Raw genomic sequence first — 13,760 nt, 5'->3', positions numbered from 1 at the left:
GAGAAGAACCATTGCTTTCCTCATCATTTGGTACACTGGTCAGCCTGGTTGTCTGAAATTCCCACTAAATCTAGGCAGTCACCATGGCCGACAGGCTGCTGCATCTGCTTGCTGACATAGGTCCCAGGATCTCACTTACTATTGCTGGAACCTAGCCTGACTTCAGTGCCTAATAAGAATATCATATGGTACAGGTGAAAAGAGAGTGGTTACAATCAAAACTACATCCTGGATATATTTTGGTTTATCTTTTCTCTTTTTCTGTCTTAACAACTGTTACCATTTATTGAATTCTTACTGTGGTCCAAATACTTTCCTCCCCCCAAATATGGAATGCTTCACAAATTTACACGTCATCCTTGAACAGGGGCCATGCTAATCTTCTCTGCATCATTCCAATTTTAGTATATATGCTGCTGAAGCGAGCACTATTTTGATTTATCTTAAACATTCCAAGTAGGTTCTAACATCAAAAATTTGTTTTGCAAATACAATTCCTTTTGGTTTGGTTGGTTAGTTTCTTCCCTGATACATCTTGATAGGATTTATGTTCCTCTTAACCTTAGTCCTCCTCACTTATATTTCTCTTACCTCTAAACATTAGGTTTTCTTGGCTCTTCTTGCATATTACCTCGAAACCAAAACCATAAAAAGGCAGCTAGATAGAAATTTTTAAAAAAAATTTTTTTGAAAGAAACAAAAAGGCAGACATAAGGCCAAACCAACCAAACAACAAAAAACAAAACAAACTTGCAATCGCCACCAGCAGCACTATAATAAAGTTAGAAGACAAAATCAAATGAGGAAAAATATCTGCAATATATGAACACAGGTCAATTTTGTTAATATATGAAGCTTTCTTAAGAGTCGATGAAAAGAAATAATCCCAGAAGAAAAATGAATTAAAGGCATGAACAAGCAGTTAACTAATAAGAATATAAATGAACAAAAAACATGAAAAAATATTTAATCTTACTAGTGGTTTTTAAAATTTTTTATTTTTTAGCTTATTTTTATCTAAATAGGTAGCTAGTGAGAACCTGCTATAATTCACCTGAAGCTCAGCTCAGTGCTTTGGGACTACCTAGATGGGTGGGAATGGAAGGTGGTAGGTGGGAGGGAGGTCCAAGAGGAAGGGGACATATGTATACATATAGCTGATTCAAGCTATGACAAACCTAGACAGCATATTAAAAAGCAAAGCCATCAATTTGCCAATAAAGGTCTGTATAGTCAAAGCTTTTCCAGTAGTCATATACAGATGTGACAGTAAGACCATAAAGAAAGCTGAATGCCAAAGAATTGACACTTCTGAACTGTGGTGCTAGAAAAGACTCTTGAGAGTCCCTTGAACAGCAAGGAGATCAAACCAGTCCATCCTAAAGGAAATCAACCCTGAATATTCATTTGAAGGACTGATGCTGAAGCTGAAGCTCCAATACTTTGGCCACCTGATGCAAAGAACTGACTTATTGGAAAAGACCTGGATGCTGGGAAAGATTAAGGGCAGGAGGAGAAGGGGGCCACAGAGGATGAGATGGTTGGATAGCATCACAGACACAATGGACATGAGTTTGAGCAAACTCTGGGAGATAGTGATAGGGAAGCCTGGAGTGCTATAGTCCATGAAGTTGCAAAGAGTGAGACATGACTTAGCAACTGAACACAACAAAAATATAGCAGAAACCAACACAACGTTGTAAAGCAATTGTACTCCAATACAAATTATGAGACAAAGTTAAATGCACATTAAGATGTGATGAGAATTTTTTGCTTATCAGATTGGAGAAAAAGTACAAAAGAATTATAAAAGCTGATGGGAATGTGACTGGATATTCCTGGAAAAAATATTGATGATAAAGATAAAAAGCTGTACAATATGCTTCATTAACTCTCATGCAGATCCATGCAGAAACTAGTACAGTAGTGAGCAGTGGGAAGCAATGTGGAGGTCCATTGTTAGTGTAATAAAGAAGCAAAATGAACTGGAAATAGAACTGCCATATGACCCAGCAATCCCACTTCTGGGCATACACACCGAGGAAACCAGATCTGAAAGAGACACACCCCAATGTTCATCGCAGCACTGTTTATAATAGCCAGGACATGGAAGCAACCTAGATGCCCATCAGCAGACGAATGGATAAGGAAGCTGTGGTACATATACACCATGGAATATTACTCAGCCGTTAAAAAGAATTCATTTGAGTCAGTTCTAATGAGATGGATGAAACTGGAGCCCATTATACAGAGTGAAGTAAGCAAGAAAGATAAAGACCATTACAGTATACTAACACATATACATGGAATTTAGAAAGATGGTAACGATAACCCTATATGCAAAACAGAAAAAGAGACACAGATGTACACAACAGACTTTTGGACTCTGTGGGAGAAGGCGAGGGTGGGATGTTACGAGAGAACAGCATCGAAACATGTATATTATCTAGGGTGAAACAGATCATCAGTCCAGGTTGGATGCATGAGACAAGTGCTCGGGCCTGGTGCACTGGGAAGACCCAGAGGGATCAGGTGGAGAGGGAGGCGGGAGAGGGGATCGGGTTGGGGAATACATGTAACTCCATGGCTGATTCATGTCAGTGTATGGCAAAAACCACTACAATATTGTAAAGTAATTAGCTCCCAACTAATAAAAATAAATGAAAAAAAAAAAGAACCAAAATGCATGCATACAGTGGAATGCCATACAGCGATTATAATAAATTAGCTATATTTTCATATAACGTGATCATATCTCAGATTCACAGAATTTAAGTCTAACATGTGAAAATCAAAATGAGATTTTTAGCACAGCATCACTTATATTTCTTAAAAGCACATATACACATCACCACAGTTTTCAAAGATACACATATTTCTACACAGAAAAATGGACAGTGAATTTAAAGGAAAGATATCTGGGTATCTGGGAGAGAGGAAGATGGGGGTAAAGAGAATAACATGAAATGACATATAAGAGATGTCTTACTTGGACTCGTGAGCCATGAACTGAAGTGTGGGAGAAACTCAACTAGGGGCAGCTGAGAGGCCTGTCTACAGAACCAGAAACTGTACTTCTGATAGAATTTATTCTAATTGACAGTACGCTTTTTAAAAAGCTGGAGTAAAACATATTTCACAGTCAAAAGTCATAAATGCAAAGCTTGATGATTTTTCACACAGTGAACACACTCACGTAATCACCTCTGTAATCAAAAAATAGAACATTTTCAACTCCTAGAAGTTTTTTGAACCATTAGTGTCCCCCATCAAAGGTGACCACTGGGCCGTCCCTGGTGGGTTAGGAGTTAAGTCTCTGGGCTTCCAATGCAAGGGTTGCAGGTTTCATCCCTGGTCTGGGAACTGAGATCCCATATGCTTCACAGCATGGTCAAAGAAACAAACAAAAAACCAGAAAATGTAACCACTGTTCTGATCGCCCACACCACAGATCAGTTTCACCTGTTTTACCTTCCTATAAATGGTACTTCTTTTGTACCATTTTTGTACAATTAAATGACTTTTTAATGGCAAAATTAACTCACCAAAAGAAATTGAATAGTAATCTTGTACTATTTATATTAAAGAAGCTACCCTCTGCTGTTCATGCACTGAGGCATTAGAGATGGCTGTATTGTGGTCAGTTGATAACTAGAAAGATACACAGTATAATATTTTAATGTATAAACATCACAAGTTATTCCTTCTACTATTGATGAACTTCAAGTTGCTCTCTGTTTTTATTATTATGAAGTAAGCTGCTGTGAACATTCTTGACTGTGTCTTTTTGGACAAATCATACTTTCTCTTTGGGGAAGAGGCAGACCAAGGAGAAGAGTTGGGTTGTAAGGTTTGTATACGATAAGCTTTAGTGAACACTGCTGATCAATTTTCCAAAGTGACTGTACCAAATTTTACTCCACCAGCAGTCTATGAGAGTTTCGTTTGTTCCACATCCTCACCATGCCAGTCTTTTTAATTAAAACTATTGTGGTAGATGTCTTATTCTCAGTATTTTAAATTTAAATCAGCTCCTGGATTTAATTTCTCTTAAAATTCAGATTAGATTTCACAGTCTAACACTTCCATCTGTCTCTGGATAGTCCCAAGACCCAGTGTCATCTTATCCCTACTATTGGTCAAATCTCAAGTGCAGAGCAATCATTTTGCCTTCCACCTCACCTACTATTTACCCCTGAAGGGAATTCTGTAATGGTACAGATTCGTACCTTTGTATATCGGGGGCCAACCTTGGGTGGGCTCTCTCCATCCCCACTGCTACCCTCCTAGTCCAGCCCATCAGGACTCCTAGTCCAGCCCATGTATGCTTGAGCAATCTCCCGGCTCTTCTTTCATCTTTTCTGGAGAAGGATCTTTACAAAGCACAAATGTGATCACAATATTCTCTGAACTACTCTTCAAGGGCTCCCATTGTCTTTAGGATGAAGTAAGATTTATTTCAGATCTCATCTTTAACACTTCTTGTGCTGTCTCCCTGATACCTTCCTGACATTATAGTTCAGTGTTTCTCACATATTTTTGACTTGGTTCCTACACATAATGAAACAAAAGCTTTTAAAACAAGGTTTAACCTTTTTACAGTGATACACTCTGGTATTCTCCATTCTGTTTTATTCTCTCTCATTTTACATGAAACTTTGGTAATAACTAAAGGTATTGGTTTCATAACTAGTGGGTTGCAACCAGCAGTTTGTAAAACATATTAGTTCTACTGGAGCCTCTTTCAGATTCTGTCAGCCAGTTCAGTCAGTCAGTTCAGTCGCTCAGCCGTGTCCGACTCTTTGCGACCCCATGAGCCGCAGCACACCAGGCCTCCCTGTGTTAGTGTTAGCACACTAACTCCCAGAGTTTACCCAAAGTCATGTCCATCGAGTTGGTGATGCCATCCAATCATCTCATCCTCTGTCGTCCCCTTCTCCTCCTGCCCCCAATCCCTCCCAGCATCAGGGTCTTTTCAAATGAGTCAGCTCTTCGCATCAGGTGGCCAAAGTATTGGAGTTTCAGCTTCAGCATCAGTCCTTCCAATGAACACCCAGGACTGATCTCCTTTAGGATGGACTGGTTGGATCTCCTTGAAGTCCAAGGGACTCAAGAGTCTTCTCCAACACCACAGTTCAAAAGCATCAATTCTTCAGTGCTCGGCTTTCTTTATAGTCCAACTCTTACATCCATCTATGACTACTGGAAAAACCATAGCCTTGACTGGATGGACCTTTGTTGGCAGAGTAATGTCTCTGCTTTTTAATATGCTGCCTAGGTTGGTCATAACTTTCCTTCCAAGGAGTAAGCATCTTTTAATTTCATGGCTGTAATCACCATCTGCAGTGATTTTGGAGCCCCAAAAATAAAGCCAGCCACTGTTTCCACTGTTTCCCCATCTATTTGCCATGAAGTGATGGGACCAGATGCCATGATCTTAGTTTTCTGAATGTTGAGCTTTAAGCCAACTTTTTCACTCTCCTCTTTCACTTTCAACATGAGGCTCTTTGGTTTCTCTTCACATTCTCCCATAAGGGTTGTGTCATCTGCATATCTGAGGTTACTGATATTTCTCCCGACAATCTTGATTCCAGCTTGTGCTTCCTCCAGCCCAGCATTTCTCATGATGTACTCTGCATATAAGTTAAATAAGCAGGGTGACAATATACAGCCTTGACATACTCCTTTTCCTATTTGGAACCAGTCTGTTGTTCCATGTCCAGTTCTAACTGTAGCTTCTGTAAAACCCTCTATTTCTCCTCTGCAGGAAGCTTTTGCCATAAATCTCTATCAGTCGTTTTTCATCTTTCAGGGCTCCAGTCCAGAAGTGCTTTTTGATCATCCCTTTTTTGTACTCCAATTATGCACATACTTTCTTATATAATTGTCTGTTTACTTAAACTTTCCAATGCACTATAAGATCCTTGATGCCAGGAGATAGGATTTTTTTTTATCATCATCATAACTCTAATGCTTGGCATATAGCAGGTACATAAATATTTATTGAATGAATGAATGATGTGTGTATATATATGTGTATATGTATATACATATACACACACCTATATATTTATTATGGCATTGTTTTTATATCTATATCTATATATACACACAAAAACACATATGTGAATCAGTACTTACTCTTCTAACAGTATAATATTGGAAACAGATTAACTAGTCAACATTTGGATATTTAAGAATGATAGAATATTATTGTGATACACTGTAGGAAATGATTTAGATGAATACTTATTGCTATGAAACAATGCAATTGATCTACTGGGAAGATTAAATGAAATAGAGCAGACAAAGTGGTCTTGGCACTTTGCAAGCACTCATCTAAGATTCAACCACTTTTGTTGTGAATTAATGAGATATATTTATAGCTGACATAGGATAAAAGAAAACTTGGCAGTAAAGAAAGGAGGTCAGCTCCAAGAGTCCAGGGAAGAAAGAGGAAGGAGGGAGAGGCAACATCTCTGGAAGATGTCTTTGTGATTTTAGCTTTACATGCCCATTATACAGATGGGAAATAGAGTCCAGAAAGCATAGAGAGTCTATCTTTGGACATATGACTAAAACCTAGGTCCTGATTTCCAGTCCGAGACTCATTAAAATACCAAACAGAAGAGTACCTGTGAACATATCTTTCAAACAAAAATTATTTCTGAAAGTGACTGAGAGAACTGACAGGAACTTCTTAGGAGGGCTTTGCAGAAATTTCATCTTTATAAAAATACAGAGATTTGCAGGATTCAGCACATTAATATACCATATTACCTTACTTGTACTCAGATAGAATACAATACAATTATTTTTACCCAGGCTTTCTTGATTACAACCGCACTTTAGTCCTGCCTTCTTGGAGGTCCCTTTGATTATGTTTTACATGCTCTTTTTAAGAAACTAATTAATCTCTTTAATTTTTTTGGCCATGCCATGCAGAATGTGGGGTCTTAGTTGCCCTACCAAGGATTGAATCCATGCCCCCTTCAATGGAATCGTGGAGTCTTAACCACTGGACTGCCAGAGAAGTCCCTGCAGGCTCTTTGTATTATTATTATCTAAAATGATTTTATTTGTTTACTCATTTTCGGCTGTGCTGGTTCTTTGCTGCTGCACGGGCTTTTCTCTAGTTGTAGCGAGCCAGAGCTCCTCTCTAGCTGCAGCGTACAGGCTTCTCATCGCAGTGGCTTCTCTTGCTGTGGAGCACGGGCTCTGGGTGCACCCACTTCCATAGTTGCAGCTCCCAGGCTCTAGAGCACACGCTCAATAGCTGTGGTGCATGGACTTAGTTACCGTATGGCATGTGGGATCCTCCCAGATCAGGGATCGAACCCGTGTCTCCTGCATTGGCAGGCAGATTCGTTACCACTGAGCCACCAAGGGAAGCCCCTCTGTATGCTTTTTAAATCACATACTTACTGACTTCCATTGGGACTGGGTTATCAATGACTCAGCTTACCTTTTACAATTTGATTTCTTCTAATTTCAATCTGAAAGCAGTCTTATTCTTCATTTCAATTTGTAATTACTTTGTCAATGCCCCATTTATAATACAAACACTATAGTATAATATTACCAGTGTTGTTTTTACACAGAGCTTGATAAATGACAAAGATTATATCTTTCTATCGACACGTGCGTATTAGACATTTGTATTTCTGAGCCTAGAAATGTAATTAGATCCACGAACATAATGTGTGAAATATTTAAGCTGGGTATTTTAGTTTAGTACGGTTTTTTGTTTTTAATTTTGGCAGGACCTATAACACTGGTTTACATAGCTTTTAAAATCCAATCTGCAACTGAAAGCAACAGCATTCAGAAAATGTAGGAACGTTTAAAATTAGCTTTAAAAATGATTTAAGTTCTGACTGTTTTTTATATTATTACAGTAATATAATAGGAGCCAACCGTAGCCCTATGAGAGGGGTAAGGTCGAATGCAATCACTGTTTAGTTTCAGTGGATGCACACAGTGTCGGCTCTGAGGACACTTTCTCTTGCTGCTCATAACCCAGGACTGGTTTGTGTCAGTATCTCCTTCCTGCCCCCCTGCCCTTGTCCTCATCTCCTTTGTTTCCGCACATCCATTCCTTCACTTCTTGTTTTGTCTTTGTACTTTTTTTTTCTTGTTTCCTCTTGATTTCTAAAATTTCCCTTCCTCTTCCTTCTGTTCTCTCTTCCACTTGTTCTGCCCCTCGTCTCCCTCCTGACCTCCCTTGGTGATTTGGCAGAGCCCTTGTTTGATCCTTAATGCAACCCTAACCTAACCCTGGGCTCTTATCTCAAGTTCTGAGCCCCCCTCCCCTCAGCAATCCACTTTCCTTGTTCAGATATAAAGACAGGTGGTTTTTCCCTTATGAGAAGACTTCTTGACACTTCAGGATGAAACAGTTTGGCAGACAACCATTTCATTCTCCATGTGGGTATTGTGAATGCGGATGAAAAAGCAGTTTAAGCTCTCAGGCATGTGCCCTAGGACTGAGGCAGGATGGTTCATTGCTCATTGCCTTTCTTTCTTTGGTTCCTGGCTGAAACATGAAACTGCTCTATTTAAAATAAGAACTATTTTTTGAATGAATGATTTCATATAAATGATTCTGTATAGGATTGATTCATTTACTTAAGTAGCCAGCCAAATCAGTTTAGCCAGTCAATATCATTGATTTTGTGAAAAGTGAAAGAAGTGTTCGTGTCTCAAGTACGTCCTGAGCTCCCATGGACTGTAGCCCCCCAGGCTCCTTTGTTCCTGGAATTCTCCAGGCAAGAATACTGGAGCAGGTAACCAGTCCTTTCTACAGGGGATCTTCCTGGCCCAGGGATCAAAACCAGGTCTCCGGTATGGCAGGCAGATTCTTCACTGTTTGAGCCGCCAGGGAAGCCCCGCCGATTTATTTAAATATAATCTATGAAGTGAAAAGTCAAAATGAGGGAGGGGATAAAAAGATTTTCATTATTGTACTATAGTGAAAAGATAAAAACTTCCAGTTCTATGAAGAAAATTCTTTCTAAACTTTTGAATCCCTGAATAGCGGGAAGAGGGGTGGGTAGAAACTCTGAAGACAATAATTTGAAAACAGAAAACAAACTAGTCCTTTAATTATAGCATAATCACCAGATTTCATACTGTGAATTCACTTTTGCTTTGGTCTTTTAAATAAATTATGCATGTTTTCCATATGGGGCCCCTCACCAAAACTCCTTTTTAATCTGGGAAAACATTTTCAAAATCCAAGTTAGTATCCAAGTTCTGGGATATTAATTTGATTTTGGATTCTTCCATAAACTTTCCATGTTTAGCAATCTTTTTGAACTGCCCCTTGGGATACATATGTTTGTATTACACATATTCTATGTCTTTTAATAGCAACATTTAGAAATTCAGTAGGAAAAAATCATGTCCTTGTAAATTTGATCTTTTTCAAACATCAGAACATGAAGTGCTCATTGGCTTACCCCCCACTAAGTTTACATTAATAAACCATCTATTAGCTCAACCATCCAATTGCAAAGAAACTTCCAACTTCAATATTATATGCTGTTTAATTGTTGTACATTTGACAAAGGATTAAGGCATAACTCATTTTTAGTAAACTAAAATATTAATGGCAAAAGGCTTTTAAGAGAAAGTTTTTAAAGAATTACTCATCATAAGCATGGTTTCAATAGAATTTGTTTATAAAGCTTAGAGAAAAAAGAATGAATAATTAAAACTTTTTTAAAATGTTCCCTTTTATATGAAATAGTTACCTCATAGATAACAGCAAGAATACTCTTGAGGGTGATGTACTAACTTCCAAGCACTGAGATTTTCTATTTTTCCCCAAGTTTTTGTGAAAGAGCTTGTATTAAATGCGTACAGCCTAGACTGTGTTTAGCCAACCAGACTCCTTAATGGACCACACAGCACCATCATAAATGCCTTTCTTAGCAGCCACTATGAATCCTGAAACTGCAGCTAATGAGCTGATGAAGAGTAACAGAATGTGAACCAGAACATTGATCAATTCAGTACTCTTAACTCTACTGTCTACACTACATAAAGTAAGGTCAAGATTTTATCCTTTGTTGGTGATAGCATTTCAACACTGGCAATGGAATAATTTTTCATAGCTTTGAAAAATTTGAAGCCAATTAATCCAATTAGAGTTATATTTGGCTAAATTTTAATAGAAATCGACCAACAGTGGCTTAGCAATAAAGCTTTGTTTCTCATATAAATTAGAAGTCCAAAAGGAAGCATTATAAGCATTAAATGAATCACTGAAAACTGAGGCTCCTCCTAGTTTTCTGTTTCATCTTCCATGGTGTTTGATTCCCATGATAACAAGATGGTGGCTCCTTTTCTAGGCATCATATCTGTGGTCTTAGCTGGAAGAAGGAAGTGCATGTGAGCTGAGTTTGTCCATTTTTAACAAGGAAAACATACCATTCCTAGAAGCTTTACCAGTAGAATTCTGCTTATATCTCAGTGTCCAGAACTGTCTCACATGGGCTACCACTGGTGGAAAGGGTAGCTTGAAAAATCAACTTCATTTATGTTGAATGCTTTTGCTTCCCCAAATAAAATCAGCTTTTCACCGATAAGGATGAAGGGAGGGAAAAAGACATTGAGTTGACAAGTAAGAGTGCTTGAAGGCAGGAGTGCTTGATGTGACTTATTATATTGACCAAATAAATGACCCATTTTCTACTTTACTTCATGTTGTATAGATTCAGCCTCAAATACATTCTCTTAAAATCAGAAGACCCAAAATACTATTTATATCACAACACCACCTTTGACTCTCAAATCCTCCATTCTTTCTCATATGCCTAGCCACAGCCTCAGGGACTTCCCAGGTGTTTGCAAGAGAGTTTGCAATAAAGGCAGAGCTTGTCAGAATGGGTCAAAAAGATGTTTTTGGCTCATTTGTCTTAGTCATTCTTACTCTATAGCCTGAATCTCATCTCATTTGGTGCAACATATGGAAAGCCAATAACTACACACTCCTAATTTCTGGCCTACTTATGTTTCTGCATTTACTAGAAAACCTTCTTTATCCCTCAGTGCTTCTATATCAGGTACATCCACAATATTCTTGTGGCAATGAATGACCTAGACAGATTGCCGACAGATTAAGGGTCTGCAAATTAGAGTCCAGAGTTAAATCTGGCCAGTTGCTTTTTTATAAATAGAGTTTTCTTAAAACATAGCTGTGCCCATTCCTTTCTGTTTTGCAGATGGCTGCTTTCATACTGCCAGAGCAGAGCTGAGTACCTGCAACAGAGACCATCTGGTTTGCAAAGCCCAAAATATTTACTATGTGGCCCTTTACTGAAAGAGTTTGCTGACTCTTGATCTAGATAGCCAACCTATCAGTTCAGTTCAGTCTCTCAGTCATGTCCAACTCTTTGCGACCCCATGGACTGCAGCACGCCAGGCTTCCCTACCAATCACCAACTCCAGGAATTTGCTCAAAATATGTCCATCGAGTCGGTGATGCCATCCAACCATCTCATCCTCTGTCGAACTCCTCCTCCTGTCTTCAATCTTTCCCAGCATCAGGGTCTTTTCCAATGCGTCAGTTCTTCACATCAGGGACCAAAGTATTGGAGCTTCAGCTTCACCATCAGTCCCTCCAATGAATATTCAGGGTTGATTTCCTTTAGGATCGACTGGTTTGATCTCCTTGCAGTCCAAGGGACTCTCGAGAGTCTTCTCCAATACCCCTCAATTCAAAAGCATCAGTTCTTCGGCACTCAGCTTTCTTTATGGTCCAACTTTCACATCCATATACGACTACTGAAAAAACCATAGCTTTGACTATACAGACCTTTGTCAGTAATGTCTCTGCTTTTTAATATGCTCTCTTGGTTTGTCATAGCTTTTTTTTCCAAGGAGCAAGCATCTTTTAATTTCATGGCTGCAAGTCACCATATGCAGTGATTTTGGAACCCAAGAAAATAAACTGTCACTGTTTCCATCATTTCCCCATCTATTTGCCATGAAGTGATGGGGTTGGATGCCATGATCTCAGTTTCCTGAATGTTGAGTTTTAAGCCAGCTTTTTCACTCTCCTCTTTCACCTTCATCAAGAGGCTCTTTAGTTCCTCTTCACTTTCTATCATAAGGGTGGTGATTAAACGAAACAAAACAAAACACCTCACTAGTCTACTGCCCCACTTAATGAACCAGTGGGAGAAACAGATGTCAAGACAAATTGTTACAGTATAATCTACCAAAGTCTTCTAGGAGCCCAAGGAAGAACATGTTTAAATCTTCTTTGTCAGCCTATAAAAGTAAGCAAATATTTGTATTGTGTAAGGATCACATCCTCCTAAACATGTGACAAATACTTTTTTCTTCCTGTTTTCTCCCCTACCCACTACCCAGGAACAGAAGCAAAGGACTATGATGCAGCCATGGACAAAAATATTGGGAAGTGAAGCATGGAAATTAATTAGCTAGAGAGTTTTGAATGGATGACTCAATGAAAGGAGAAGTTTTGAACAGTTGAGACTACCCATTTCAGTCACTGGAGTATTATGGTCAGTCCTCGTTTACAGATTAGGAATATAATTAAGATTTAAGCCCTTTTGCAAAATATAAAGAGTGAATTTCCAAGATTATAACTTCAAAATAAAACTCTCCCAAGGGGAAATAATTTAGCTTTTCCCTGCAACTCCAAGCAAATTTAAGCATTTTCTTCCTTGGGCTCCTAGAAGACTTTGGTAGGCTATACTGCAACAATTTGTCTTGACATCTGTTTCTCCCACTAATTCATTAAGAGGGGCAGTAGACTAGTGAGATCGTTTTTTGTTTTTTGTTTTTTTTAATTTCCATGGCCCATCAGGGTGCATGGGTTATAGTAAGGGCTAAAAACATAATTTTTATCAGAATAATTAACTATTTGAAGTCTATTTTAGTGATTTATGGATAGTGCAAAAGAGATTTGGTTATCAATAGTCTGTAGTAAGGGATTAACTTTGTCCTAACAAAGATTTGGCCTTTGTACACAGCTCTTGGGAAGCAGCCTCTAGCCTTGGAACGTCCTGCTTGATGAGTGTTTTTGTTTATTTGGTCCCTTGAATCACAACAGTCTCTGCTAACAACATAATTTATGATGAGGGCCCTTTAGCCAGGCAGTACCAGCTCGACCTCTGAAAAGGCTAGAGGTTAAGGTCAGTGATGGAGCCAATCAACCATGTTTATGTGACTGATTCCTAATAAAATCTGTGGACACCAAAGCTCAACTGAGCTTCTTTGGTTGGCAATTATTCTGTGTGTATTTCCATATATGCAGAAGGAGAAGGGGGCATCAGAAGATGAGAAGGCTGGATGGCATCACCAATGCAATGGACATAAACTTGGGCAGGCTCCGGGAGATGGTGAGGGACAGGGAGGTAGAGGCCTGGCATGCTGCAGTCCATGGGGTCACGAAGAGTCAGGCATGACTGGGCAAATGAACAACAATAATTGCCGTATATAGTTGCTAGAAGAAATAAGTACTGTTGTATAACTCCACTGGGAGAGGACAACTGGAACCCTTACCCTGGACTCTCCTTGATCTAAGCTATGCATCTCTTCCCTTGTCTGATTTTAATCTGTATCCTTCACTGTAATAAACTGTGAGTATAACATCTTTTCTGAGTTCTGTGAGTCCTTCTAGTGAATTACTGAACCTAAGGGTAGTCCTTGGGATGCTCAAACTTGCAGTTGGTGTTGAAAATGAGAAGGTCTTGGGAACTCCTGAACTTTGTAAACGATAATAG

The 13,760-nt window shown here is 38.9% G+C and overlaps 1 non-coding gene across 1 annotated transcript; it reads right to left on the bottom strand.

Annotated features, from left to right (window-relative positions):
* Nucleotides 1–322: 322 nt before the first annotated feature.
* Nucleotides 323–429, bottom strand: LOC122426989. Its single transcript, XR_006265332.1, has one exon. It is a non-coding gene; the product is annotated as a U6 spliceosomal RNA (small nuclear RNA).
* Nucleotides 430–13,760: the final 13,331 nt, after the last annotated feature.

The sequence above is a fragment of the Cervus canadensis genome, chromosome 24, assembly GCF_019320065.1.
Source record: "Cervus canadensis isolate Bull #8, Minnesota chromosome 24, ASM1932006v1, whole genome shotgun sequence".
NCBI lineage: Eukaryota > Metazoa > Chordata > Mammalia > Artiodactyla > Cervidae > Cervus > Cervus canadensis.
Note: the sequence above shows the minus strand (reverse complement) of the source record. Positions and strands in the feature narration are given on the sequence as shown.